The following is a 5,730-nucleotide window of genomic DNA, read 5'->3' on the forward strand; positions in this document are numbered from 1 at the left end:
TGGCTTACAGTTTCAGAGGCTTAGTCCATTATCGTCATGGAAACCTAGCAGAGTGCAAGCAGACATGATGATGGAGGAGCCAAGAGTTCTACATCCTGATCTGCAGGCAGCAGGAGACTGTGTGCCATTGGGTATAGCTTGAGCATATGCGATGTCAAAGCCCACCCCTACGGTGACACAACTTCTTCCAACAAGACAACACCTACTCCAACAAGGCCACACACCCTATTCGTGACACTCACTATAAGCCAAGCATTCAAACACATGAGTCTATGGGGACCATTCCTATTCAAACTGTTGTAGCTTGTCAAAAGACCCTCACTCACACAAAGACCACAGAGACTGCCATCGTTGCAAAATGCATGAGGATTTTACTTATCCAACATGTTGGGGAACCCCCTCTCAGCACACAGGCTGGAGGAGAGACCCAGAACAAAGAACACACTTTTTATACCTTTGTAAGGGCCAGATATAGGCACCAGGGTAGTTTGGCTTATTTCAATTGGTGTAGCCAATAACCTTTTTAGACATTGGTTGGTTTGTATAGGGTGACTCTTATTTTGTCTGTCCTTGTGTTTTTAGTGTGAGGTGGGGCAGGGGAATTGTTAATCTTGTTTTGGAAGCTTAGTAATTTTGACCGTTAAAACTATGTTTCTATTTTTGTTTAGTCAGCCAACTTTTTATCTGACTCTGTACTTGTCCTGCTAGTACAGTTTCGAAAGTCCTTTTGAAGGGGGAAGTTACTGGGTAGTCTTGAATTTATTTTGGATATTACAAAACCACCATATGTGTTAACAAGACAGAACTTAAGGCTGGAGAAATGGCTCAGTACTTTGGAGCAAATACTACAAACTGCTCTTGTAGAGAACCCAAGCTCAGTTCCCAGCACTCACAACACATGGCTCTCATGCCTGTAACTCAGCTCTAGGGAGATCCAATCCCTGTGACCTCTCCTGGAAAGTCCATTCATGTGCACATATCCACACATAGGCATATATGCATAATTGAAAGTAATAAAAATACATATATTTAAAAGGGAAGTAATTGTCAGATGACAGTGGGAGCAAATGCATTTGCCTTCTTGAAACTTACATTAAATATAAAGAAACAAATTTTTTTAAAGTGAAAGGTTAGGAAATGATTTGTCATGCCAACCCTCTATAGAGTACTATAGAAAGTACTATAGAAAGCAAGAGTGGCTATGCTAGTGCCAGATAAAATGTATTTCATAGCCAAGAATGTCATCCGGGCTGATGAGGATCACATCAAAATGATATGGGGCCAATTTGTCAAAAGGACAAATAATTTTTTTGTTTTGTTGTTTATTTGGGAGTATTTATTTATTTATTTATGTTTGTTTTACTTATTCACTACATCCTGCTCACTACTTCCTTCCTAGTCATCCCCTCCCACATCCTTACCCTCACCCCCTCTCCTTCTCTGAGCAGGTGGGGGTCCCCCTTTGTACTGGCTGGTTTTGTGTGTCAACTTGGCACAGGCTGGAGTTATCACAGAGAAAGGAGCTTCACTTGGGGAAATGCCTCCATGAGATCCAGCTGTAAGGCATTTTCTCAATTAGTGATCAAGAGGGATGGCCCCTTGTAGGTGGGACCATCCCTGGGCTGGTAGTCTTGAGTTCTATGAGAAAACAGGCTGAGCAAGTCAGGGGAAGCAAGCCAGTAAAGAACATCCCTCCATGGCTTCTGCATCAGCTCCTGCTTCCTGACCTGCTTGAGTTCCAGTCCTGATTTTGGTGATGAACAACAACATGAAAGTGTAAGCCGAATAAACCCTTTCCTCCCCAACTTGCTTCCTGGTCATGACGTTTGTACAGGAATAGAAACCCTGACTAAGACACCCTTGGTATCCCACCCTTGAGCATCAAGTCTCAGGACAAGTAATTCTAGCCATTGGACATTTAGTGGCAAAAGTTACATGAACAGAAGTGGGTAGAACTGAAGGCAGACAAATCCATAATTGCACTTAAAAGATTCAAGCCTTCCCCCTTTTCCATCTCTTCCTGATAGGGCAGTCAAGAGGAAAGCAGTAAATGTAACTTTAAAACAAACAAGAACAGAACTGAGCAGTGCTATCAATTAAACTGTCCTAGCTGACATGGAGAAATGGCTTTACCCAAAAGCAGAACGCATGGGACATTTGCAAAGACAAGCCATTCAGTAATATAAAGTAAGAATTTTAAAAAGGAGTCAAACCAGTCAACGAGTATTCTCTAACCACAGTGTATTTAACTTAGCAATTAATAACAATGATCTCCAGAAAAAAAAAATCTCCAAATATTTGGAAAATAAGTAACTTGCTTTTAAATAACCCATAGTTTTTAACTGAATGAAAATGGAAACAGAAACATATCAAGGCCTGTGTAATCAAAGTAAAACTAATATTAAAGAGAGCTTCATACTGTGAAAATGCTGTTTTGTAGATTTTTTTAAAAATCTGAAAAAAATTCTGTATCTGTGCATGTGTGCATGTATGTGTATGTGTGTGTGTGTGCGCGCACACACACGTATGCAAGTGCCAATGAAAGCCAGAAGAGGGTCTTGTATCCCCCAGAGCTGCAGTCAGAAGGGGTTTGAGACACCTGATATGGGTGCTAGGAACCAAATTTGTGTCCCCTGGAAAAGCAACATTTGCTCTTAATTGCTGTGCCAACTCTATAGTCCATGAAAACACTACTTAAGAAAGAAGACTAACCTTAGGTTCAACCTTACAAAACTAGGGGGAAAAATAGTGCTAATTATATTAAAAGAAGAAAACAAAAGTCAGCATAGAAATCAACAAAACAGAAAAACAATACAGAAAAAAATTAGTGAAACAAGAGCTGATTATTTGAGAACATCAATAAAATGTATAAAACTATAGTTGGATAACATAAAAAACAACAAATACCAAGAATAAAAGAGGAAATATGGCTTTCATATATATTAAAACATAATAAAGAAACAGCATTAAAAAAAAAGAGAAGATGTAATGGACAAATTCTTGCAAAGACTGAACTGATGAGAAATGTACTCAAGGGGCTGAGAGAATGTTCAGTAGTTAAGACACTATTGCTCTTGCAGAGGACCCAGGTGGGATTCCCAGCGCCCACATAGTGGCTCACAACATCTGTAACTCTGGTCTCAGGGGATCTGCTTTCTTCAGGTTTCCATGGGTACCAGAAACACACATGCTGCAATACACACATGCATACAAAATACTCATATGCATAAAATAATAAATCAATAACATGTTTGTTTGTTTGTTTTTCAAGACAAGGGTTCTCTGTGTAGACCTGCCTGTCTTGGAACTTGTTCTATAGACCAGACTGTCTTTGAACTCAGAAATTCACCTGCCTCTACCCACCAAATGCTGGTATTAAAGGGATATAACAACACTACTTGACAATAACATTTTTTTTTTTTTAAAGATTTATTTATTTATTATATGTAAGTACACTGTAGCTGTCTTCAGACACTCCAGAAGAGGGCGTCAGATCTTGTTANGGATGGTTATGAGCCACCATGTGGTTGCTGGGATTCGAACTCTGGACCTTCGGGAGAGCAGTCGGGTGCTCTTAAGCACTGAGCCATCTCACCAGCCCGACAATAACATTTTTTAAAAAACTTTTTATTGGTTCTTTGTGAATTCTACATCACACACCCCAATCCCATTCATCTCCCTCTCCCCTTGTATCTGCCCTCCACCCTTGCACCTTGGAGGCTGGAGTGTCACAGTGTATGCAACAGCATACCCTTTTGTCCACACATCTTTGCTTGAGAACATTTATTGCAATGACTCATTGGTCTGGTATGAGGCCTCTGACTTCTGATACTCTATCAATACTGGAACCTTACTAGGACTCCTCTGTAGTTTCCCTGTGTCATGGAGATGTCATAGGATCAGCTCCTCCATATACCCCACCAGTTCATCAATGGGATAGATTGGGGGGGGGTGCAATTCAAAGCCCTGGATCTGGGCCTGAGAGATTATCTGAACTGGTCACCATTAGAGCAAGCTCACTGGCAACTCTCACACCCAGGCCCAGCTCTACCCTGCTGCCCAGGTGAGGTGCAGGGCCTGCTCGCCCAAGTGTTGCAGCCAGTGAGAGACATGGCCAGTTCTCCCACTCTCATGACCCCAGGCTAGCTCTCCTGCTTGCCATATATGGGAAGACACAACTGCACCACCATACAGAAACAAGAGACAAGGCCAGATCTCCTGTGCTCACACCCTTGGCATCTGCTGACCTACAACCCCCACATCCAGGGCCAGCTCTACTGTGCTGCCCTGGAAAGGTGCAGAGCCTGCTCTCCCAGATGCCTTAGCCAGTGAGGGGCAGGGCCAGCTGTCCTACTCTCAAGACCCCAGGAGCAGCTCTCCAACCTGCCACAGGTGGTGAGGGGGTAAGAGGGAAGAGGGGATCTCTCCCTTGTCCATGCCCCCACATGGGAGGGCCATGTTCTCCCACAGTCATATTCTCTGGGCTGGCTCACCTGCAATTCCTGCATTGTGTGGGGACCCACTCTCCTGAGTACTGGGAGAGGCTAGGGACAGGGTCAGCTCTCCTACTCTCACATCCCCAGGGCCATCTTTCCTGTGATGCCCAGGTGAGGGGTGAGGTGAGTTCCGCACGGCCCTCAGACATCAGCGTGTCCATGGGGATCCCCTATCCTATACCAGGGGCAACAGCCCAGTCATTGGTGGTAGCAGACCCCTGCTGCTGCAGGGCCAAGGACCAGATGTGGCCCCAGTGGCAGCACAGGCCAGGACCCCATCTTGGTTCCAGGTGGCATCACTGGCTACTCACATCAGGCTGTTCCTTCACTACCCTTGAGAGTCTCCAGTTCAACCTCTCTTCATTGTGCCCACATCCTTCTGTTTCTCTTTCTCAACTGCTTCTCCACCACTCACTTGCTCCTCTGGTGGTGCCAGGGTCTCTGAGTGCCTGGGGTTTTCTCAGGAGAGGTGTTGGGACCTTGCTCATGCATTATGGCACTAGGCTGGGGTCATCTTGGGCATGGTCTGCTCCCAAGGCCTGCAAGGTGTCAGGCTGGTGGTCATCTCAGGATAACTTTCTATCCAGGCCCATGGCACCAGTCTACTACTGGTCATCTCAGCTTGCTCCTTGCCAGGGCCTGCCTGAGAGGCACCATGGGAGGGTCTTCTGACTCATGCTCACTCCTGTACAGGCCCAGAGGTCCCAGGCAAGGTTCTTCTAGTCTCTGGCTCAATCCCAGCCCTGTGTCTGGACCTGCACAGCACCTGACTGGTAGACTGGTGGTCATCTCAGGCTAGCTCCCTGACCAAGTCATCTCAAGCTCACTTTTTTTTTTTTCAGGAAATGTTAGGCTATACTAATCATTAAGATGTTCACACTGAGCATAGATAGGGCCTCTCCTCTGCCACCTACTGACACACATGTAACACAACAGCCACACTTGCAGTGCTTCTAGGGGCAGGAACAATATTTTTTAAATCTAAAAGATTTATGCAAATAACAGATAAGCAGAGTGGTGGTGGTGAACACGGTTAATCCCAGCACACGGAAGGTAGAGGCAGGCTGATCTCTGTGAGTTCAAGGCCAGCCTGGTCTACAGAGTGAGTTCCAAGACAGCCAAGGCTACACAAAGAAACCCTGTCTCAAACAAACAAACAAAACCAAAATAAATAAATAAATCAATAAATAAATAAACCAAAAAACCCAGATAACTCAAATAGAATTATATATAC

At 44.4% G+C, this 5,730-nt stretch overlaps 1 pseudogene; it reads right to left on the reverse strand.

Annotated features, from left to right (window-relative positions):
* Positions 1–5,340: 5,340 nt before the first annotated feature.
* On the reverse strand, positions 5,341–5,460 carry LOC115063935 (annotated as a pseudogene).
* Between the last annotated feature and the right edge of the window lie 270 nt (positions 5,461–5,730).

This window comes from Mus pahari, chromosome 4 (genome assembly GCF_900095145.1).
Source record: "Mus pahari chromosome 4, PAHARI_EIJ_v1.1, whole genome shotgun sequence".
Taxonomy (NCBI): Eukaryota; Metazoa; Chordata; class Mammalia; order Rodentia; family Muridae; genus Mus; species Mus pahari.